This window comes from Notamacropus eugenii, chromosome 1 (genome assembly GCF_028372415.1).
Source record: "Notamacropus eugenii isolate mMacEug1 chromosome 1, mMacEug1.pri_v2, whole genome shotgun sequence".
Lineage (NCBI taxonomy): Eukaryota > Metazoa > Chordata > Mammalia > Diprotodontia > Macropodidae > Notamacropus > Notamacropus eugenii.
In genome coordinates, this window is record NC_092872.1 from 686059530 (window position 1) to 686085683 (window position 26154).

The 26154-nt window shown below is 37.3% G+C and overlaps 2 pseudogenes; both read right to left on the minus strand.

Annotated features, from left to right (window-relative positions):
• Positions 1-20102: 20102 nt before the first annotated feature.
• On the minus strand, positions 20103-20956 carry LOC140528323 (protein C1orf43 homolog pseudogene; annotated as a pseudogene).
• A 461-nt stretch (positions 20957-21417) lies between these two features.
• Positions 21418-22135, minus strand: LOC140519821 (transcription factor A, mitochondrial pseudogene; annotated as a pseudogene).
• Positions 22136-26154: the final 4019 nt, after the last annotated feature.

Below are 26154 nucleotides of genomic sequence, written 5' to 3' on the forward strand. Positions count from 1 at the left end.
TCTCTCCCTGGAGATAGATAGCATTTTTCATCCTGAGTCCACTGGAGTTTTCTTAGATTGTTGTCTTTCATAGTTAGCCATCTTTGCAATGTGGTTATTAGGGTGCACAAAGTTTTTTTGCTTCTTATATGTTTTGAGGGTTTTCTGAAAACATCCTACTTGTCATTTCTCATAGCACAATAATATTCCATCATAATCATAAATCACAACTTGTTTAACCATTCCCCAATTGATGGCATCCCCTCTTTTCCAATTCTTTGCCACCACAAAAAGAACTGTTGTAAATATTTTTGTACATGTGGGTCCTTTTTCTTTTTTATGATCTCTTTGGGATACAGACTAGTAATGATATTCTGCACAGTTTTATAGCCCTTTGAGTATAATTCCAAATTGCTCTCCAGAATGGTTGGACTAGTTCACAATGCCACCAACAGAATATTAATGTCTCAGTTTCTCCACATCCCCTCCAGGATTTGTCATTTTCTTCTTCTGTCATATCAGCTAATCTGATAGGTGTGAGGTGGTATAGCCGAGTTGTTTTAATTTGTATTTCTCTAATCAATAGTGATTTAGAGCATTTTAATATAATTATAAATAGCTTTGATTTCTTCTTCTGAAAACTATCTGTTCAAATCCTTTGGCTATCAATTGCCTAACAGCTCTTATTTTTTTTGTTATAAATTTAACTCAGTTCCCTATATATTTAAGAAAATAGTCTTTTATCAAAAAAAAAAAAACTTGCTAGATTTTTTTTCTCAGTTTCCTGTTTTCCTTATAATTTTGGCTTCATTAGTTTTGTCTATACAAAAACTTTTTAATTCCATGCTATCAAAAGCATTCATTTCACTTCCCTTGATCTTCTCTGTGTCTTGTTTGGTCATAAACTTCTTCCTTATCCATAGATCTGACAGGTACATTTTTTTTCATGCTCTTCTAATTTACTTACGATTGCATTCTTTATGTCTAAATCTTTTATCCATTTTGACCTTATCTTGGTATGAGGTATGAGATGTTAGTCTTTTCCTAGCTTCTGCCAAATAGCTTTCCAGTTTTCACAGCAATTTTCGTCAAAATGAGTTCTTGCCTTGCCATTTGGGCTTATCAAACATCTTTGGGTTTATCAAACACTGGATTACTATGGTCATTTACTACTTTACATTGTATATCCTATTCTCCTGATTCACCACTCTATTTCTTAGCCAGTACCAGATTGTTTTGATGTTTGCTGCTTTGCAATATATTTTGAAACATGGTATTAATAGACTGCCTTCTTTCACATCTTTTTTTCATTGATTTTCAATGTGAATGTTTTTTTTATTAATAAAGTCTCTCTTCTCATGGAGCTTATATTCTAATGAGGAAGCAACATAGACATAAATACAAGATAGAGAGTAGATGAAAGATAGTCTTGCAAAGGAAGGTATGGGCAATTTCAGATGCCATGAATGGCTTTCTACAGGACATGGTGCTTTCTCTTACAAGAAACCAGGGATTCTACCAAATAAGGATGTAGAAAATTGCATGAATGTGGGACAGCTAGAGTAAAGGCATGGATATAGAGAATGAAAAGTGCAGTGTGAGAAATAAGCAGACTAATATGAAAGGATGATATAAATGTGAAACATGTGTATGTGATGACAAATTCAAAGGTATGATCATCCCTTTGTGTAGCTGGGATAAAGTAGAGGATTAGGTCTTGGTAGTTGTTCAGATTGAAGAACTGGAAATTTAGCATGTTTAAGGTCTGAATTCTCTTAGAATGGGGGCAGCAGCTGGGATAGAGATGAAAACTCCATGCCAATATTCTATAGTAAAACTCCATTTGCTTCATGCTAAGTATAGGTATAGAAATTTGGCCAATGAGTTGATGCCTTTCCTACTTAGCTATGTCAGTTGTACCTGGAAGAATTGAGGCATTGTGAACACACGTAAATTTTCTTTCAAGCAAATAAAAATGGAAAAGCTTTTTCTCCTCCTATATGGGCTGCATTTTTCCACAGGAGAAAAGTGTGATATTTTAATGTCAGCTGGCCCTCACACCTGCAAAAATTATAACCCTCATCATAAATCTCTTGTCATGTGTCTGTCATATCAAAACAGTTGAAGTGTTTTCTCTGTCTCATTAATAATAAGTGAGTGACTATAACTTACTACTAGTTTACGTTGCTGTCCCTTGAAATAAATAGCCATCCCCTCAACTCATGATAAAACTCAACCCATAGGAATGAATAGTTGAGAGGGTTTTTTTTCTTTCTTTTCTTCTTTCCTTATAGTCAATATATTTCTGACAAACTGACTTTTGCAAAGTACTGCAGGTGCTGCGATGTCATCCTTCCCAGGAGATTGTTCTGCATTACCTCCCCAGACTGGATTTTCTTCTCATTTCCTCTCTACTCATCTATCAACCAAGTACAGTCTAGAGAACACAATCTTGGAATGTCATGAGACCTGGGTTCCAGATAAGGCTCTCCCACTAAAAAGTTTTGTGACCTTGACCAAGTTGCTAGCCATCTCTGATTTCAGTTTCCTCGTCTATGAAATATAGAAGTTGGGTTGGATTATCCACAAGCTCTTTTCAGGGCTAATATTCATCAAGTGTCTTTAAGATCCCTTCCTTTTCTGACATTCTACATTCCCAGTTGCCTAATACTCTATTATTTTAGTATTTCTCTACTATTTGATGTTTGAAAGACACTGCTAAGCAATATGAAAGATTCCAAATCTCAAAAATCTGGTCTCTGAAAAGGCATTTCATGTGTGTATTTTATTGAAAACTGAATGCCCTTTAAAGAGCTTGACATGCTCTTTCTCCTTACCTCTGCCTTCCCTGGCTTCCTTTAAGTCCCAACTAAAATCCCACAGTCTATGGGAAGCTTGACCCAATCCCTCTATCAATTATTTTCTATTTATCCTGTACTTAACTTGCTTTGTATATCTTTGTTTGAATGTTTTCTCCCCTATTAGATTGTAAAGTCCTTGAGGACAGGCACTCTCTTTTGCCTCTTTTTTGAATCCTTATTGCTTTACATTGTGCCTCACACATAATAAAGGCTTAATAGATGTTTATCCGATGAATTGAATGAGTAAATGGACATTAGTAATAGTTTGTTTTATTTCTTTATCTGCACAGGACTCTTTCTAAACAGATCATGGTAACATCTCTGTTACTAAGGGGCATGTTAGAAGAGTTTTAACAACTGGTTCTATGGGTGAAAATAAACACGCAAAGAAACAACATACAGAAGACAGGCATTTTCTCCATCAGTCAACAAAATACTATGAAGTTTTGATTTGTAGTTTGCTGATTGACCAAGCATAAATCCTCAAGCTGAAAATTTAACATTTGGCTCTGAAGAAGTAGCTCTAGCACTCACTTCTTTGAATAGAAGGTACCCAATTACATTATGCTTTCATCAGAGTAAAGGACAGTGTAAAAGGCTTGAATTTTACAGACCTATCTACCATAGTTATTTGTGCTCTTGCCTCTTATAAATGCCATCAGGTGACTCTTGATCTAAGTTTCCTGTTCTGTAGAGTGGGAAAAATAAGAGTTAATATTTGCCCTATCTGCATCACATGATTGTTGCAAGCAATAGGTTTTGAAAACCTTGAAGTATTATAGAATTACGAGTTGTTATTATGATGCAGGGTCATAATTATGATAATTAATTAGCATCTTATGCCATACTGTAGCCATGTCCTGAGGGGGGTCTAGTGAGATGTATCTTTGTTTGCCATGAAATGGCCCAAATAGATGCTACTTTTGAGTTTCCTTGTTTGCTTTTGAGTTTTTCTATTTGGATCTCACTATCAATCAGTCATTCAAATAGTATATATTTAATAGGCACTTAATTAGTGCCTGGCATAGTGCTAAGTGCTGGTTATACAAATACTATGGTGGAAATTAATTCTGCTTGAAAAGATCTTATATTTTAATGAGAGATATAATAAATATATATGCATATACATTTATACGCTCATGTACATGTGTGTATATATGCATATACGTGCATGTGTATGTATGTACACATGTGCTTATATAAAATAAATGTAAAGAAAATCGGTTTTAAAATGATCAGTATGTAGGCACATGGCAGCCACTTTCCCAAACATGCAACACACACCTAAGGTTTCCTAAGTTGCTGCTTGTGAATTATAGTTAGGAAACTAGATAACATGTTTGAATTATGTGCAATTCAAATTCAAATACTTAGAAATAGTTCTAAGTAAGCAAAATTGGACAAGATAGACATATTAGCATGCCTGAAATATTTAAGTTCAGTTAGAGCAAAGCCATCAGGCTACTTCTTCCTTTCTTTCTTGGTTAAAGGTACAAACCTTCAGATGTCGCAAGTACTATCACTGTTGACCCAGTCATTCTGGAACTTCTATTATGCTTGATTAATTATGAAGGCAATACTGTAAATTAGTAAATTATATCATAGGAAAGTAATTTGGTTATTCTCAGGAATTAAAATCTACATGAAAGAGGAGAAAACCCACAAGAAAAGACCTGGATGTAAATATATTTATTTTTTTCTCTAGAGATTCAGAAATTAGAAATCAATCCATTTCCCTCTCCAGGCATTCAATCACCCTATTCTCATGAACACTGAGGAAAGCAAAATCAATTTCAGGCACATTTTTTTTGAGCTTTCAATACTGAAGACACATAGGAAGATCCATAAATATGGGTGACATGGAACCAAAATTATTAGTGCTTGTCAAGAGAAAACAATAATGTGATAGCATGTAAGAAACAGGGAAATAGAGTCTAGCATGTAGATAAATTTCCCTCAAACTTCTCTCCCCCAAATCCACCCATAAGGAATAGCAGAGTTCTTCCTTTTTCTTTCAATTCTAACATTTTTGTCATAAACAAAACTATTTCAGAGATCAGGAATGTTTACTCACGGTATTACCATTCAAAGGAAACAAAAAATTGTAAGCATGTTAGAGAGTCAGGAGAACTGGGTATAACAATAACTGTGGGGTGCTGGGCAAATTATGTCACCTTCCTAAGCTTCTGTTTTTCTGTCTGTAAAATGGAGGTAATGGTGCTTGCACCAGGCTTCCTCACTAGATAATTTTGAAAAAAGCTCTTAAAAAATCTAAAAGTTTTCCCAAAATGTTTTCAAGCCTCTTTTGTTAAAGGTATGCCTCCCTCAAACCTGCAATTAGTCATACAGAAAACTTCTCTCTAACTAAAATAAGAACATTCAAAGATCAATATCTACCTCACACACACATACACACACACACACACACACACACACACAGACACACATGTTCCTTTAGATTAATTTCGTATTTAACCTGTGTGAGGTCAACATAACCCATTTCATCGTATATGGACATCTATAGAAGGAAAAGAGCAAATCTAGGATTATGACTCATATAATGGATCTTGTTTTTTTTAACCAAGTAATGTGGGTAGCACTCTTAATGCAATCCATGCATGAGCTTTTTGATTTGAATCCTGTCACTTTCTCCAGTGATTAAGTGGTTTCACATTTATTTAACTAAATTTGGTGATTGGGAAAGACATTTCTCTCAATTTTCCATTGTGCTTATAGCTCAAACATTTCATCATTATGATATTCCATGCCCTACATGATTCAAATAATTGATGCTGGCAATTTTTACAGCCCAACACTCAAAGGGCACAGTGTCTGGCCCATAATAAGTGCTTAATAAATATTTGTCCCCTCTCTGTCCACTCCCTTAACTGTAGGGTATTTAGCCTTATGGAAATAATAACGGGGCATATGAGGTTAAAAGACTGACCAAAGTCACAGAGCTACTAAGAGTCTGAGTCTAGATTTGAACTCAGGTCTTTAGTCTAGGTCCAGCTCTCTATCCACTGTGCCATCCCAACCACTCAGGAATAAAATTTTGGTCCTTTCTATCCTTGATCCAGCATTCATTCCTTCCACTATATCCAACTATGGCTCAATCAGTTGCAGGATGACTGATTATTGAAGAATTAATATGGGAGGTCCATGGTCATCAAAATAATTTATCCTCATAATCTAACAGGTAGAGGGGAGGTTGTAGATGAACCCACCTCGGAGATCGCTTCACATTCTGGAATCATGCTCTTTTGGAAAGAATGTTGAATTTGGAGTCAAAAGAAATGGGTTTGAATCCTGTTTCTGTGGTGATTAGGTGCTATAGGGTAGGTCACTTAAAATCCCTGGACCCACTTCTTCATTTGTAAAGAAGGAGATTGGGCTAGATGATACACTACAACTTTCAACTTCAACATTTATGATTCTATAATGCTATAATATAGGAAGAACCAAGTAATAGTTTGACTTTAGGTGAAACCCTTATGATGAATGAATGACATACATATGCCTCCTCAACACACACACCCCAGTATGGTCAAAAGAGCTGACTGAAACTGAAACTGCCTGCCTAATGGTCACAGGGTATTTATCTGTTTGTTTTTTCTTCTTGTTGTTCAGTTGTATTCAATTCATTGTGACCCCATGGACCATACTGTCCATAGGGTTTTCTTGGCAAAGATGCTGAAGTGGTTTGCCATTTCCTTCTCCAGTGGATTAAAGCATACAGAGGTTAACTGATTTGTTCAAAGTCACACAGCTAGTAAATATTTGAGACTGCATTTGAATTCAGTTCTTCCAGACTCCAGGACCCAGGGCTCCATCTACTGAGTCACCTAGCTGACTCCTAGGCAAACAGAGGTTAAAAGTCTTGCCCAAGGTCACATAGCTAGTAAGCAAAATGGATGATGATGTCAAAGGTGTTTGAAATGAATTGTTGTTCAATATTTAAATTATGTCTAACCCTGTTTTCAACTGCATGGAACAAGATGCCCCACAAAGGCATACCTCATAAGGTTCCCATGCCCTCTCCACTTTCCTGCTTCCTTTCATGCTTCGTCTCCTTCCCATTAGATTAAAAACTCCTTGGCAGAGACTGAATCTCTTTTTATTAATTGTATTCCCAGTGCTTAGCACAGTGCCTCAAACACAGTAGGCACTTAAAATGTTTATTGGATTGCATTACTGGGTCAGATCACACTGACATTGGTCTATATTCTATATAAACAGGGGCAGATTATTTGTAAGTAGCCTGGAATTCTATGTTGCCAGAATTCATGTCAGTAAAGGAAAAAAAACACCCCACCACACACACACAGATGTGCATACATACATACACACACACACACACACACACACACACACACACACACACATACACACACACACTTTTAAAATTCCTGAATTTTTCTTTTTCTGTAAAAACATTTGATACAGCTTAACAATCACCATTTCACTTTCAAATCATTTTTACATTGGTATAAGGAGTAAGTCTTGGAGTCTTAATTAGATTTCTGCTGTGTCCCTCAACTTTTCTTTTCACAGTAATGAGTCCTAAGGTTCTCAGAAAAGTCTTCCAAGAACATGCTGTAATAGAAAGATATATATTTTAAATGACATTTAATTCACTTTCTTGATCACTTCTGACAAACAAGGCTTTCCTTTCTTAAAAACTTCTTTAATAAACAAGGTGGCTTTGTCCTTCTGGAAATGATAAATGCTGCACTCACAAAGTGAATGAAAGGAATGATTCAGCCTAACTACTTAAAGATAAGACAGATACACCTTTGATTATATAGTTTAAGGAAAGGGTTTTAGCAGGAGCTAAGAAAGATTAAATAACTATGAAAATCCCTCTTCTTTATCAAACCCTGGGCACATTCCAGGTCAATACTTCGGGTCATTAACAGAGCTCAATAGATCAAGATGTGTTTTCTAATCTATATTACTCTTATTGCCTCCATATGGAAGATTTGTTATTATATTCCTTTCTCAGGGTGCATTTCCGCTGAACTTGCATCACCTTTGGCTTTAATTGAGTTCAGAGGTTAGAACCACATAGCTTATAGAGAAATGTCTTCACTGAATGACTTAGAAATATTATTTTATTTACAATGAAATGCAAAGTCAATTACTATTATTTTCAAATAGTGTCCAATTCAACTCACAGAGGGATTTGGCTGAGGCACTGCTTAGGGATATCTATTGGTCCCGACCCCTGTAGGGATGGTCCTCCATGGGAGAAATGATATGACCTATATTTATAAATTAGTTTGCTTTACAGTAAAGCATCACAGCCAGGTCATGCTTGAGAGAAGCTCATACTAATATTAACTGCATCCAACATGACTTTATTAATGCTTCTGAGTGCCTCCAAATCCAATTCTACCTAATCCCATCTCCTGTCTGCTTTGTCCTATGTTCTCTGGAACAAACAGAGATAGAAACCATCCTGAAATTATGTATGTTCATTTCAGTGGTCATCTTTCTGTGCACTTTGATCAGATGTCCGATTTTAGATTTACTTAGGACAGTAAATTAAAATGCAATTGTATGAATAACTTGACCATTGCCCACTCTATCAACCAATTTTCTGACAATTTTATTAAGCTTGAAATAAATATATTGAAATACTAGTGAAGAATACTGAGTCTGAGGATATTTATAAAAGGCATTTATATTATAATGAAGAGTTTTGCTTCTAGAGACTTTAGCATGCTAAACTGTTTGGTGATATTAAAAGTATATAAAATTTTGATTAACTATACCTTAGGCTTATTTTCAATATTTCTTATGAACATGGTAAAGTGGGATAGAGAAAAATAAGTAGTTTATCTCCATAAGTACTGACTTGAGGATATCTATCATTTTTGTAATGGAAGAATTTATCTTTTCTTAACATGAAGAATTTATCTTTTCCAGTTATCAACTTTTTTCACCTATTTTTGATTGAGTAAAATTATGGGTGGTTAAAGAAAGCTCAGCAATCAAATAATTACATATTAAAGTCATGTGTGCTGGTTTAATGGATTCCAGGATTTAGAGATAGGAAGTCCTTTAGAGGATAATCCAGTGCCATGCCCTCATTTTATAGATAAAGAAACTGAGCCCCAGATCAGTGAAGTGACAACTTAAAAAAAAAACAACTATCCAGATGCATGCCTATAGTTCTAGATTCATTTCCCTTTCTACGTAGTGAGCTGTCTTACTTTATCGAATCATCTCATCAGCTGGATAAAATGGATACAGTCCTAGGATTGGAATCAGGAAGACCTGAGTTTAATATGGCCTCAAACACTTACTAGCTATGTGACCTTGAGTAAGTCACTTTACCCCGCCCTGCCTCGGTTTCATTAACTATAAAATTAGGATAATAATGGCACCTACCTGTCAGTATTGTGAGACTCAAACAAAATAATATTTTTTAAAAAATAAATAAATAAAAGTTAATTTTGTAAAATTAATAATTTATTAAAAAATTATCAAAAATAAAGGTGCTGTATAAATATTTATTATGTCCTCTTCTGCCTCCCATCAACCCTAGGAGGAAGATGTTATAATTCTTTTCATATCCTTTATACACAAGAAAATAGAGAAAGAGACGTTAAATGACTTGACTAAGGCTCATACCTTTCCTGGATCACTGTTTTGTCATGGTGGAGGGGCTTTAAGCAGCTCAGTGAAACCATGAGCTATGCCATGCAGGGTTACCCAAGATAGACAGGTGATTGTGGAGAGGTCTGACTTAGGTGACTAATGACAACTTACATAGTAAAGCAAGTATCCAAACACAAACTTCTTGTTCCACTAGAGAAGGAAACAGCAAAAAGTTTCAAACATCTTTGCTTAGGAAACCTCATGGACAGTATCAAAATGGTGAAAGATTTGACACCAGAAAATTAGTCCTATGGGTCAGAAGCTGTCCAACACATTACTGGAGAAGAAGAGACAACAACCATAGGTAGCTCCAGAAAGAATGAAATGTCTAGGCCAAAGCTAAAAGGAAACTCATCAACAGATGTGTCTGGTGATGAGAAGGAAGTCCAGTGCAGTAAGGATTAATGTTGCATAGGAACCTGGAATGTAAGATCTAAGAACCAAGGTAAGTTGGATGTGGTCAAACAGGAGAAGGAAGGGTTAAACAGTGAAATTTTAGATGTCAGTGACCTTAAATGGATGGGAATGGGGGAATTTAATTCAAGTGATCATTGCATATATTATTGTCAGCAAAAATCCCTTAGAAGAAATGCAGTAGCCCTCATAATCAATAAAATTCTGAGAAAAGCAGTTCTGGGGTGTGTTCTTAAAAATGGTAGAAGTGATATCTGTTTGAATACAAGGGAAATCATTCAACATCATGGTAATACAAATCTATGCTCCAACAACTGATGCCAAAGAGGCCAAAGTTGATTAGTTCTATGAAGACCTACATCATCTTCTAGAAATAATACTAACATAAGATTTTACATTCATCATAGGGAATTGGAATGCTAATGCAGGAAATCAAAAGATAATTGGAATAGCAGGTAAGTTTGGCTTTGGAGTACAAAATGAAGTAGGGAAGAGATAAATGGAGTTTTGTCAAGATAACTCACTGATCACAGCAAATACTCTTTTTCAACAACCCAAAAGATGACTCTACATGTGGACATCACCAAATAGAAAATATAAAAAAAAACCAGATTGACTATATAATTTGTAGACAAAAGTGGAGAAGTTCTATTAAGTCAGGTAAAATAAGACTGGGAGCTGACTGTAGCTCAGCTCATAAGTTTCTTATTTCAAAATTCAGACAAATTAAAGAAAGAAGGGAAAAATCATCAGACCACATAGGTATAATCTTATAAATATGAAGTAGAGTGACAAATAAGTTTAAGGGATTAGATATGGTAGACAGAGTAACCAAAAAACTACGGACAGAGTTTCCAAATATTGTACAAGAAGAAGAAACAACAACAAAAAATTCCAAACAAAAAAAGGAGCAAGAAAGCAAACCAGTGTCTGATGAGGCTTCACAAGCATCTGAGGGAAGAAAGAGAAAGGTAGAGAAAAGGAAAAATATATTCAACTGAATTTAAAATTCCAGAGTATATCAAGGAGAGATAAGAACGTGTTTTCTTAAATGAGAAATGTAAAGGAATAGAATAAAACAATAGAATGGGAAAGACAAGAGATCTCTTTAAGAAAACTAGAGATATCAAGGGAATGCATCATTCAAAAATGGGCATGATTAAAAAAAAAATGGTAGGGACTTAGCAAGAGTAGAAGAGATTAAGAAAAGATGGCAAGAATATACCAAAAAAAAAAAAAAAAAAGCTATACAAGAAACATCTTAACATCACCAATAACTATGGTGTGAGTACTGACCTAGAGCCAGATATCCTAGAGAATGAAGTCCAGTGGGCCTTAGGAAGCAGTGCTAACAATAAGTTTAATGGAGGTGATGTAATTTCAGTTGAACTACGTAAAATCCTAAACATGATGCTGTTAAAGTAATACGCTTTAATATCCCGGCAAACTTGGAAAACTCAACAATGACCACTAGGAAAAAAATCAGTTTCCATCCTAATCCTAAAAAAGTCAATGCCAAAGAACATTCAAATTACTACCCAATTATACTCATTTTACATGCCAGGAAGATTATACTTAAGATTCTCCAAGCTAGGCGTCAGCAGTATGTTAACCAAGAATTAACAGAAAAGCAGGCTGGTTTTCAGAGGCCAAACAACTAGAGACTCAAGTGCCAACATTTACCAGATAATGGAGAGAGCAAGAGAGTTCCAGAAAAAAAAATGACTTCTGTTTCATTGACTACACTAAAGCCTTTGACTGTGTGGATCACAACAAAATGTGGCAAGTCCTCAAAGAGATGTGAGTAACAGATCATCTTACTTATCTCCTGAGGAACCTGTATGCAGGTCAAGATACAACAGTTAGAACCAAACATTAAATAATTGATCGGTTTAAGACTGGAAAAAGTGTACAACAAGGCTGTATACTATCACTTTATAGATTTAACTTATATGGAGAATACATCACACAAAATGCCAGGCTGGATGAATCAAAAGCCAGAATTATAGTTGCTGGAAGAAATACCAACCATCTGACATTATGCAGCTGATACCACTCTGATGGCAGAAAGTGAAGTAGAATTAAGACACCTCTTGATAAGGGTGAAAGAGGAGAGTGTAAATGCTGGCTTGAAGCTTAACATCAAAAAAAAATTAAGATCTTGGCAACTGGTCCCATCACTTCCTGGCAAATAGAGGGAGAAGAAATGGAAGCACTGTCAGATTTTATATGCTTGGGCTCAAAGATCACTGCAGTTAGAGACTGCAGTCATGAAATTAAAAGATGCTTGCTCCTTGGAAGGAAAACTATGGCAAATCTGGACAGCACACTAAATAGAAAAAGCATCATTTTACCGACAAAGGTCCTTATGGTCAAAGCTATGTTGTTGGTTTTTTGGGGTTTTTTAGCAGCAAAGTATGGCTGTAAGAACTGGCCTATAAGGAAAACTGAGCTCTCAGAATGAAAGCTTTTGAACTGTGGTGCTGAAGAAGACCTCTGATAGCCACTTGAGGAGCAAGGAGATCAAATCAGTCAATACTTCAAGAAATTAACTCAGACTGTTCATTGATAGATCAAGCTTAAGTACTTTGGTGACATAATGAGAAGACAAGACTCATTGGGAAAATCCCTGATGTTGGGCAAGATTGAAAGTCAAAAGTGAAGAGGACAGCAGAGGATGAGATGGATAGATAGTATCATTGAAGCAAGGAACATGAGCTTGGACAGATCTTAGGAGATTATGGAAGATAGAAGTGCCTGGTATGCTACAGTCCAGAGAATCATGAAGAGACAAACATGATTGAATGACTGAACAGCAAAGGATCACACAGTTACTAAGGAGTAGGGCCAGAATTTGAAACTATTATCTTGGTTATCTCCCTGCCATGCCAACCATGCTACTGCTTCATGTTCATATCAGTACCTCTGGAGACCAACCATGTCCCAGAGGAGCTAAGCTGTGGAACTAAGTTGTGGAACTCCCACCTTGTATCTATTCTGTCCTGATTGGTAAGGACCAGATACCAGACAATATGATTATGCTCTGCCTTGGCCATCTTTCTGCCATAACACTCTGCTACTACTGACATTGAACCCTCTAAATAGTGCTTCTAGATATCATACCTTGGTACTAATCCACTGGACTTTGGAACTCCTGCCCTGGAGCCTGGCTATACTTGTGGATGAGAGCCTACTATATCTAGCAGATCCCAGATCCTCCTGCCTCCTTTCCTCCTAGGCATTTTCTGGTCCATACTTTTTGCATGCTTCCTTCAACTTCCAGCTTTTCAACAATATATTTCTTTGGAAACAATATCAATCAAATTTATCACTGTTTTTTGGAAAGGATATGACAATGGACTATCCTTGGGCTTCCCTCACCAATCTTAAGACTTTCCAGAAGAAAGTACTCTTCCTTAGCTACCATTCTCATATGTGCTTTGTCTCCTACTATTAAAAAGTAAGCTCTTGGAGGACAGAGACCTTTGTATTTGTGCTGTAGGTGTTTACTATAATGATAGTGACGTAGTAAATTGTTAATGAATTCCTTTTTTCTCCCTAAATCAACATCTATTTCTCCTTCTATATACTGCTACCTTCCAATTTGAAACTTGTTTGACAAATTCCTTTACTCAGATAGATAACTATATAAAGGAGGTAATATTATTTTTAAAATTGAGAAGCAACATAATGTTAAAAAAAAGGAAATAATTAAAAGCCAGTAAATCAATTATCACTAAATGTTACTTTTTAAATTAAATTTTATTTTTAATTAAAAGAAATCTGTTTTCCTCCCATTTCTACCCCAATGAAAAGAAAAAGAAAATCCTTGTAACAAACATGCTTATTCAAGCAAAACAAATTCCCACATTGCCCTGCCAAAGATCTATGTCTCATTTTGCAGGCTGAGTCCAATATCTCTCTGTTTGGAGGTAAATAGCATATTTCATAATCATTCCTCTAGAATTATAGATGGTCATCATGTCAAACAAAGATCTTCCAGATTTAAAAGTTGTTTAGTTTTATAATGTTATTGTATAAACTGTTTTCATTCTGCTCATTGCATGCTCATCAATTGTAAAGTTCCTCAAAATTGGTCATTTTATAATATTGATGTTATAGTATAAATCCTTCTGGTCCTGCTTATTTCAGTATGGATCAGTTCAGATGTCTTTTCATCTTTCTTCGAAATCATTTTAATTTAATTTAATTTTTATTTTATTTTGATTTAATCAATATTACTTCATTATAATCATATGATACAGTTGTTCAGCCATTCCTCAACTGAAGGGCATATATTTAGTTTCCATTTTTTTCTCTGATATCATCTCCCTTTCAAATGTGAGAGACAGAGATAGAGAGAAGCAGAGAGAAAGAGACAGAGAAGAAAAGGGACAGGGAGAGGAAGAAAATTTGCTAAGCATTTTCTATATGTCAGACACTGTGCTAAGTACAAGGGATGCAAATATAAGCAAGGGAAACAGCCCCTAAGCTCAAGGTGCTTACATCCTAATGGGGGAAGAAGACAGCACAGAAAGGGGAAATAGAAAGCGGATAAGTGGAGGAGAGGGTACCTGCATGGTCCAGGCAGACAATTACCAATCAAGGCAGGAGAACATTGCGGGGTGGGGAGGGGTTAATACGTCTCCAAAGTGTCAAGGAAGATAATAATAGCTAACATTTATTCATATGGTGCCTACTATGTTCCAGGAGGTAAATGCTGTTATTACCCTCCTTTGACAGTTGAGGAAACTGAAGCAAATAGAAGTTAAATGATTTGTCCAGGTCACACAGCCAGTAAGTATCTTGCATCTTCCTAACTTCAAACCTGACATTCTATGACCTGCACTACTTAGATGCTCTAGCAGAAAAAGGGCAAGTCCAGAGAGTAAAGCTGGGAGTAAAGCAGAGTATGGCTGGGGTCCTTTCAAAAATAGTGGGCTACACAGACAGTCCCTAATCAGGGGAGGGAAGCCTCAATGAAGACATTTACTCATTATGGCAAGGAAGCTAGAAAAGAGAAGGGGAAAAAAAATCCAGAGAGTGCAGACAGGAGTGAGATGGTCAGGTAAACTTTAGTCTATATTCCTTTATAAAGAGTAAGAAAGGAAATAGATATTTAAATAATGAAAAACTTTCCCAGCAGGGTTTACTCTGTAAACTGGTGTTGCTTGACACCAACTCTAAATACTCAACTTACCGTGGTCAACCTCCTGCTCAACTTACTGTATTTATGCATTTAAAACCCATTTGTCCAATGTGTTTTCAACAAGCAGAGGGATTTGGGATTTTCTGTCTGAAATGCCTAAGCATCCTGGGGAAATGGATCCTGATGATTTTTTTTTTAGCTAGATGATAGAGTTAGCTAAAGGATTGCAAGAATCATGTTTGAAGATAAACCATTAATTGTAAACAATTCCTATTGGAAAGATTTTTTTTAAACTAGTGCTAGGAATGGTTGGCCAATAGTCCTTATAGCATAGCTGATTAATTGACCAAATGCACATTTTAGGATACTGGTCAGTGATAGATAAGGAAACACTACAAAAGAACCCTGATTTGGGGTAAAAAATGGCAAAGAAGTGAAAGACAGGCCAAAATATAATTCCCTGGTAATTGGAGTTTCTGAGAGCCTGAGGTTAAGAAGCCAGGAAATCCTGCCAAAAGCTTCATGGGATCATTGACAAGATCTTGAAAGCAAAGGTACTTATGTCTCAGCCTAAAATATTCTTAGACGTTCCTATTGGGACAGAAACCCAGGGTGTAGCATGCTCAAAGCAGACGAACTACATTATGCAGATTACTAATGGACTAAACCAGCCAGAATCAGTGGTACAAGTCTGAGATAATGGCAAGGTTTTGTTTCAACTTAGGTTTGAGTCCTGAATCAAAGCACAAATTAATCATTTGATCATGGTCAAATCATTTAATCTTTCTAAGTTTAATTTCATTGTTTGTGAATTGACATAATTCTTGGCACCACTCAAGTTGGAAAGGTGTTGTAAGGAGAAAGTAAAACATAGAAGAACTTAAAAATGTGAGTTTTTTTTAGTGTTATTACTACCAAAAAACTTGAAGCTAGAAGAGGTAATTTTATCAGAAGGTTCTCTGTTGCCTCTAGGAATAATTACAGAATCTTCTGGTTAGTGGGTGTCAGTTCTCAGAGGACCAAAATGACATCATTATGCTAGTCAAGTTTTCAGTGTATCCAACTGTGACTGATCAGACCAATACAAACTTAGAATGGTACCACAGGTCGGGCACAAGTAGTCCATATGAACATTTGGGGTGGATTCTCTAAATTTGTGCATCCTGCAATTCTTTTGTGCTGTTTCAATTTTGCTCTGCTCATAAATTATAGTAACTTCTCTGATGTGGGCATGCCATGCTGAGCAGTCCTGTGCCTGTGTCTCCCATGTCACACAATTAATTCTGAAGGTCTTAAGAGAAACTTTGAGAGTGTCCTTGTATAGCTTCTTCTTACCACCATGTGATCGCTGTCCCATTTGAATTCTCCATAAAATAGGCTTTTTGGCAAATGTACATTCTGCATTTGAACAACATGGCCAGCCTAATCGAGTTAGGCTCTCTGAAGGAGAGTTTGACTGCTTAGCAGTTTAGCTCAAGAAAGAACCTCAGTGTCTGGTACCTTATCCTGCCAGGTGATCTTTAGAATCTTCCTAAATATAAATGGAAGTAATTAGTTTTCTCTGCCATAGCAATTCTCGTATACTATAAAGTTTCAGAAGGTTTTACTATCTTCATTGATTTAGGGACAAAGACAAAATTAACAGTCATTAGCGTATTCATCTACAATTAACACTGTAATTATTCAAAAATTTGAAGGCTTATCACAGACATGGAAGTAGAGGGATTATGCTTTTTCTGTGCAACTACAGACAGGAAGTCAGACACCAAAGGATGAAAGCTATAAGAATGCAGATTCTGGTTCAATATAAGAAATTAAGGGGAGCAGAATATAGTGTAAAGAAGATTGGATTTGGAGTCCAAGGACCTAAGTTTACATACTGACTTTTTTATATGTATTCAATAGTAACTTTGGAGGAAGGCACTCTATCTCTCTTGCCTTATATGTAAAAAGAAACAGCTGGACTTCAAAAAGTCTTTCAAAGTCTAAGTTCCATGATAACCTTTATGATATAATAGGTTCCTATATTTTGAACCAAAAGGGACCTAGAGGTCACTTAAAAGGCAAAAGTGGAGAGTGAAAAAGAGAGTGCTGATACTGGAATCAGGAAACTTAACTTTGAATTCTACTTACTGTCCCTGTGATGGAGAGCAAATAATTTAACTTGGGTCTCATCCACCTTATCTATAGAGTGGAAATAATTCTTTCACTATCTTAAAGCTCTATAGAAATGTGAAATTTTTTCATGCAGCCCAACCCCCTCATTTTACTGATTAAAATAACAGACTCAGAGAGATTCAGAGACTCCCCTAGGTTACACAGCTGGTTAATTATGTATCCAATGACAGATAAATAGAATGATAAGAAATACAATTGAATACTCCCTGTTAAAACACATACTCTTCACACAGGTGTGGGTGGGTGTTAAGCCAGAAAGGATATCCCTATAATAATGAGTTCTATATGAAATCTAAGTATAGTCATTATTTGTAAAAACAAATAAATAAAAACATTAGGGAGCCACAAGTTAGTTTGTTTTTTTTTCCTGATGTTAAAAAAAGTGCCAGAAACAAACATAAAAACACCTGCTCCATGGTCACTGTTTCTAGGCAGCTTTCTGGAAAAAGAGATGCATCAGTGATATCTGCTTGTGTCATGCACTCACTAGGCAATATCTAAACAAGGCAGATGGAAATTTCTCCCATACTCACCATCAGAGTAACACATATACATGGGTACTCTCTACACCAGACAATCTTTCTTAAGAGATTACATAAATTAGGAGAATATTTTCACTTTACAAATAAAGGACTTCATACTCATAGAAACTCAGAATGATACTAATTATTTAGCCACATTCAAATAACAAGTCCCATCTAATTATTTGAGGGATTGTATAGATACCACCATGCTCTCTTTTATTTTTTGTTAATTGCAAATACAAATTATAGATATGAAGATGTGTCCTAGTTGTACTTCAGGAAAGCTAAAGATATAAAAGGGAAAAAGAAAGATATTGAAGTGTAAAGGAGGTCTTCAGATGCAAAATAAATATTCCACCCCTTAGACAAGCTTGAATAGCTCAATTGAATATGAAGAGACCAGCCAGACAATAAGCTTTTCTCTAGGCTACAGACTGCATTCATACATTTGTACTTAGTCATTTATCTGCATAACACTCTGAAAAGAGTCCAAGAAGAGAAGTGTTATTGGCTGAACCGAGATTGATCATCAGTCAACCAGGAAAACCTTTATTAAATGCCTACTATGTTTCAGGCACTGTGCTAAATAAGTAGCAGGTATACAAAGAAAGGCAAAAGGCAGCCCGGTCCTTGAGGAACTCACAATCTAGTGGGGAGGAAAACACTCAAACTGTACAAAAAGCTATATACAGGATAAATAGGAAATAATCGAAGGAGAGAAGGCACTAAAAATTAAGAGAAATTCAGAAAAGTATCCTGAGGAAGGTGAGGTTTAAGCTAGGACTTGAAGGAAGCCAGGAGATGAAGATGAAGAGGGAAAATATTCACCAAAAGCCAAGGAAGAGACCCTGACTCAGGGAACTGACTTGAAACCAGGAAGGGTTATCAAACAGGAGAAGCTAGACATCTTCCTACTTGGAGGTGACAAAATTGATTTAAGGGTGTAAGTGGAAAAAAAAGAAGGAAGGCTTCTGCCAAACATAGGATAAAGGTTATTACTGCAGTTGAAAGAGTATTGTAAAATGCCAGCCAAAAGGAGTACTATAACAGTAGATGAAGGGAATACTGTACAACACAGCTAAAGTTACAGCCTTAGCAGGGTGAGAGATTACAACTCCCCACTGAAGAGCAATCCCAGGGAGTCCATTGAATTGATTCTTCCAGCAGAGATACTGTGTCCTGAGAACAACCTAGAAACTGAGTAACTTGCCTGGCCTATTCAGGTCAGGGAACCATAATGTTGAAGTTTGGGGTGCTCGGGATCCCAAAATACCAACATGCTTGGTCCTGCTGAATGAATTCAACTCAAGCCAGTCAAAGCAAAGCCTGATGGAGTACAGACTCTGGGAGCCTCCTTCAGCTCTCTTTCATACTTCCCACTTAATCTGGCTTTTCACACCCATATCTGTTACCCTTAATTTAGCCTGGCCCTTCATTGTCTTTAGCTCAGGATTTCCTTTGGCTACTTCCCACCCTTGATCCTATCAAAATCCCATCTTCCCTCTCATTTTTTTTTACATAATCTTTTTACTTTACAAAAAAAAAGGATGGATGGAAACATTTACAAATCCTTCAGTAGTTTTTATTTTTTTAAAGTCATAAATGAAATCAGCAATTGTGTCCACTTGTCATCTCTGAATACTACATGAGCTAATATTACCTAAGAATTTGCACTTGCTTAGGTACTGAAATTTACCTAGGTCAGTTCCTCATTCTTTTTTTTTTTTTTTTGGTTTTACAGCTGTTTTTATTAAATAACCAGTTTATAAAGTCAGACCAGTACAATGACTTATTGGGGGTATATGGGATTAGTGCCTATATCACTGACAGTTCCCCTCAGTTATGTCTTGACCTATAATATGTGAAGAGAAGGGCAAGGCAGGGCACTAAACACAACACAAATCTCAACAGGGCTTGGCTAAAGTACAACACACTAATTCCCTTCTGCCCTTCTCACTCAACAACTTTAAATGATATGTCTGTGGGCAAGAGTCCCCACCCAATTGGGAAAGATAGGGGCTTTGTGGTTTCCATTTTTAACATCATAAATGCCACCTCCCCCACTCCCACTAACCTATTTAGGATAAAACTGACTTTGGGAGAGGGTAAAAAATAACCATGATCAAAAACAGGTTGGGGTAAGGAAGAAGTGACAAGGGCAGAGGAAAAATATATGGATGCAACTCTGTAAAAAAGCTATTGGAGAGGGAAAGAGTGCTTCATAGAACTTTAGTTCTACAACAGACCAGAGGAATAAGCTAAGGAAGGGTTTCCAGACACATTTCAAGAATTCTGAGCATAATGATATCAATGCTATCCAGTGCCGTTGTGTCTCCTGCCCTGGAAAATCCCTGGGTACTGAGAGTGGACTCTCCTACTGGAGCCATGTTGGCTATGATTATCCCCAAATTCAGTCAGAGGGTGCTCTCTAGTATGTTGTCGTTATCCTTAAAACTCTTCAGCTCTAGAAAGTGCTTGGCTCTTTTACTCTTCTGGCTAGAGGGCAGATAGGTGACCTGGATAGTTGTTGGGGAGGAAACTTCCGGAGACTGTGTTAGATCCTTAGCTGCCGACTGGTGCTGCTGCTGGGAGCTCCCCCCACGGGCTTTGACATCTCACGTGGCAGCCAGTTCACTCAGTGCTTCCTGATAGTATAGATATTCAGTCTGACCAAAGACACTAGTTCCATATCGAGCTGTCTCATAGCCATCTAGTAGGGTATCAATGAGAGCTTTTCAGACACCCTTGAAGGGGGTACTTGTGTTTCGAAGCTCCAGCAGACAGGAGCAGAAGTTCTTGCCCATCAGGGAATGAGGATGCAGGCCTTCTGAATGGAATGGGATCTCAGAGGGATGAATGGCATCCAATGCTTTCATCCTGTACAGGTAGTTGTAGCAATGTTGATTTCCTGGTGTCTCCAGCTGCAGAAGTCTGGCATCATCTTCTTCAAGAAGCTGGGATTCGTACTTTACATCCCGGACCTTGGAGAGTCGGATGTCAATCTCTTCCTTCAGATCCTTGGGGGCGTTGTGCCCCACAGGGATGTGGGGGCCTCTTTGAGACTTCATAGCAAAACGCGTGATCTGCCTCTTCACAAAAATGAACAGCAGCACAAATACCAAACTCCCGTAGGCCATCACCAGCACGACGTTCACCCTGGACAACCAGTTACTGCTGGACGCCATAGCCTCCTTTCAGCTTCGTTACCTCGGGCTCCGTAGCAGTGACGGCCCTAGTGCTCTTTGGTGCTGCTTGGCCATTTCCTTATGGGGGAAGCCAAAGACAGGACCTGGAGGAAAACATGGCGGCCAGGGTCAGTTCCTCATTCTTTAAAAATACTCAATAGTGGTAGCTTAGACCACTGTGGCTTTTATAATTTAAAACAATTTGAGAAAAGCAAATGCTTGTTTCCTTATTAGGAAACAAAAATACTTTCTTGTCATCGTCCAGTATCAAAAATATTTCACAGTTTGGTTTACCTTTATCTAAGGGTAAAATTAATCCCTCCTACACCTAGATGAATTTTTTGATATCCAGTAGCTCCAAAAGCAAATGTGTCTAAATTTAGACTGAGTCTATACTGGCAGACTATCCTTAGCTAGGTGCTAATACAAAATATGTCAGCATGCTGGCCAAAGTCCATGTGTTAACAAAAAGAGATTAATATAAAATGTTGACCAACATCATTCTTAGAAATATTGCCATAGTTCTGTGTAGTGAGATACCTGACTGGTTCTTGAGTATTTATAATATTCACTATGAAGAAACAAACATCAATAGATCTGATCTCTTCAAGGTGTTTTCCAGTTTTGGCTTTTAGCTTCCTAAAATGTAAAAGATCTTCCCCTCCAATTTCAAGCATTTTTTCTTCCCACGATTTCATTTCATTTACATAACAATATCTTATCATCTTGGGCATATTGTATATATACCTGCTTCCAAGATGATGACAGATTTTTCCACTCTTCATTTAAAAGCTTCATCATTTCCCCTGATGAAATCCCTTTTGCTTCCTTAAAGTGTTCAGAAATAAAAAGTTATAACCTGAGCGAGGTTTTTTGGGCTTTCCAAAGAAGGTTAACTCTCTTTTTTTCTTTATTACTTCCTTTCTAACCTTTCTTCGAAGTCTTTATTCTTTCAAAAAAATTTTTCTGATTAGGACTGAGCTCTGCCATACATTTAGCAGTCTCTTCTTTGTATAGTTGTAAAGCTGCCTTGATAGCATCTTCATATACTTTCTTCTGTGATTCTGGAAGCTCCCTCCAAGCTTCAGCAAGCTTCTTAATTATCTCTGTGTTTTTCAAATCTTGGCGGGGGCAGCTCCAGCAGCACTCTGTCAGCCCTCTGCTTCCACACAGAGCCATGTCCCAGCCCACTCCCATCCTCCCTCAGCCGCAGAGGTGGGTCTGGAGCGTGTTTGGATCCGTGTATGCGGAGGCTGCAGTGCCCCTATCTTTAGTCACCCCAGAGCACTAGTCATTCCCATCAACATCCTCCCTAGATTTGACTTCTATAATGCTCATTCCCATCAAGATCCTACCTTTGGATACCCCAGGCTACTGACCACTCCCATCAAGATCCTCTATGGAACTCCCAGACTACTTGGCCACACCTGCATTCTTCCCTCAGTCTTTCTGTAAATAAAATCCATCTTGTTCCATAAAAGTGCTCAGATTCTATCTAGTCTGCCTACATTAGCACTACAAAGGCTCAAGGTTCAATCTGGCCAGCTGGCATTAGTAATACAAATGCTCAGATTCCTTAAGAGTCTACCCAATATTGAGAATCTTTAATAAACTTTGCTTCTCTTTGGCTGAAAGAAGACTTGGGTGGAATTCATTCGGTGTGTTGCTATTTTGGAGTCCCGAGCATCCCTAACCTCAACACCAGGAAGATGAATCTTCCTGACTTCAGGCCCAGTACTCTGTCCATTGTGCCACCTTCCTGCCCAAGTGCTATGACATTCTTCAGTATTTCAAGAATCCATCACTATGGGTACACCTTCCACCAATTCTAACCAAAACTCTTCTATGCCTTGGTTCATGTATCATTAAACATCCCAACATACACAGGGGGGACTTGCTACTACAAATTCTTTGACCTGCTTCTCTAAAAGGAAAGGCAACTTTGAGGGGTTAAAAATCACTTTAATCAAGCACAGGTATCATTCACTTAGTTCACGGGAAAAAATCAGTACCTTAAACTTCAGAGAAAATACAGAGAAATCAAAAGTCAACAGATAGGCTTCTAAAATGTCTGATCATTAACCTATATACATCTTTACCAGAGAGTGAACATCCAAGTTTTTCAAAGCTGAGGAGTTTCTAAGCAGCTTCCTAGAATCCTTTTCTGGTCAAACAAACACTTCTAGTCAGAAAGTTGAAAGTAAAACCTCACCCTCAAAGTATTTATATACTTTGTATATTATATATAGAGAGGGTATTTATATACCTTCTGACCCAGTGCCTCAATAGAAACAGGAAAAGATCCTTGGAACCCTCCTATAAAACAACTCCCCTAATCAAGCTTCCCTCAATGGGCAGACCCATCAATGGTTGGGGAACAGCATCTTTAATCACATTATTCAATCAAAGGCACTTTAGTAAAACTAAAACAGCAAAAGATCCTAATTTGATTGCCATCACAGTTGACCACTTCATGATTTGTAGTGGATGAAATATTTCATTACTCAGTAACCAATCTTCTGGTGATGAGTCTCTTACAATTTAGCTATGTTGACCCTCTGGAGATAGACCATCCTAGCCCTGCACATGAAACTCAATTAGGTTCATAGCTTAGTGTGGTATAGTAATGACCAGAACTTTGGTTTAGCGTACCTGGTTTTAAAACCTCTTTTCTCATGGATAAGTCATTTCCCTCTTTGGGACTGTTCCTTCAGTTATAAAATGAGGGGATTAAACTATGTCATAGGATCATAGCATCAGAGATTTTGAGTTAGAAGGAAACTGAGGCCATCTCATCCAAATTCCTTATCTTTCATATATGAAAAATGAGGCCATAGGAATGAAAGTCACACAGATAGTCAGTGAGAAGACTTGAACTTAAAACTAAATCTTCAGACTCTAGATTCAGTGCTTTTTTTTTCCTTCTTTATCATCAGACCTATGAGATGTAATTCTTTCTATATAGTCTTCTGGAGTCTATTGTGACCTCTATGTTCAAAAAAGGCATCAGAAAAGGATATTAATGAGACAGCTAGGTGATGCAGTAGATAGAGTACCAGTTCTGGAGTCAGTAGGACATGAATTCAAATCTTGCCTCAGATAATTACTAGCTGTGTGACCCTGGGCAGGTTATTTAACCTTGATTGTCTCCCTCTGGCCCCCCCTGCCCCCGAAAAAGAAAAGTTCATTGGTGGCAAACATTCCATTTACAGACTGGGAAAAATAGCCCAGGAAGGCTAAGTTATTTATTCAAGGTCAAAAAGGCTTCCTAAGCCTTAGTCTGGGACTCTGTACATCAGGTACCATGCTGTCTTTGTAGCATGGTGGTTGTCATCTTCTTGGCTCATGAGTTCTTTGTCTTCAGTATTAGAGAGACTGTAAACATATCCAGAGTTTGAGGCAACTCCAAAATCTTTCATTGGTGAGGAAGGCCCTTTGAAATGTGAAAAGTAGAGTTCCCCAGAGTAAATAACTATGCTCACAAAGATTCAAAATAAATCTACTAGTAAACTTGGCATCTATTTTTCTCCATAGAGAAGCTGTGAAATGTTTAACAGTCAACATCTCTTCGAATGTTTGGAATGTCTACCAAGCGTGGCTGTACCTATCTGGCAGAATTAGACCTCAGAAGGGAATTAGCTTTGCAAATACCAGCCAGGAAATGTGCTGGTTTAAAATGCTTATGGTGCAGGCATCTTTATACTGGCTAATTCAGAGTGTCACCAGAGCAAATTTAAAGGAGCAGGTAAATTAATTCATTTCCAGCCCAGAGCCAACTTTCGGTCTGGTTTTCCCTGGATGTTTGTATCTGAAAACCCTCTGAGGTTTCCAGCAGAAGAAAGTCTATTAATTTTCCATGTACTTGTTGACGAAAAAGCTATCAGGATTATGGGTTGAATATTTCGAGTGTAGGAAAAGTAAGGGATGCAATTAATCTCTGTGAACTAAAATATACCTCTTTTCATTAATCTTTTATTGTAAATGAGCAAAGTAATTGAACCAGTACCACACTGTCAGAATGAATGCAATGCCAGTGGGATATGCATGAGAGAGCACATACTGATTGAGTATTAAATATCTAACGGCAATAATTTATGGTTCATTACCGCTTTTTGGAGTTTCTTAGTTTCATAGTGCTTGAATTTTAAGTAGTCAGACTTTCCGGGGAAACTGCTTTCAGATGCTGAAGGCTGTAAATGCACAAAACCCTCAGACAATCTACTTAATTTGGATGGTTTCATACTTAGTTGAACCGGGCTTCATGTTGAAGATTTGCAGTTTGGTATGATTTTATTCAGGATAGAATGACAGCTATTTCAGGCACCATCTATCTTGTTCTCTCCTCCCCTTCAAGGTTATGTATGAGATGGTCCGGGGTGACTACTGGAAAGAGTGATAGGCTGGGATGTATTCATGCATGGACCTTCAACTCCCTGCGCATTGTGTAAATTTCATTCCAAAGAGTTGGTTACCATAGTCAAGAAGACAGGTCAGTTGATCTGTGGGGGAGGATGGCAGCAGCTGTTGCAGATGTTTCTAATCAGGACACCACCCTCTCTCCTGCTTCAAGATTTCCCATAAACAGTAGTTAAAATCAAGAAGAGTCTGAAACCTTGGGCTATTGTCAGGTTGGCTTACTACATAGTCCTTATTACAGGGAGTTAAGCTGAGCATTTTTGAAGGAGGGATAATAAGAGAACCAAATGAGAGCATTGTTTTTCTTTTCTATTTCTTTTCTTTCTTTGGGAGGGAGGAGAAGGGTAAATCAGCACAGTTCTGGGGAGTCTGGTTATATGGGTAATTTCACCTGAGTGTTTGTGTTTGTGTGGACCTTGTTGTGTGTATCCATGGAGATATTTACCCGTTGGACTATGCAGTGACCTGCCTGATATTATAGACAAAAAGAACACCAAAAGACTGAATTATGATGACTCTAGAGGACAAAGTCAACAGCTACATCACTGGCACCGCCTTCTGAGCTCTTCACTATTCTCTTAGGCCACCAAGGTGTGCAGAGTACTTGCCCGCAGTGTCTAAGGATTCTTAAAGAACTAACTCATTTTATTTGTCCTTAATTGTATCCTATGATCTCCTAGGATACATTTTTGATTCCCATAAAAAATGGAAAAATTTCCTCACTGGTAACAAAATACAGCCAATTGTAGCAATGATTTCAAAAATATGTATTTTGGAATCCA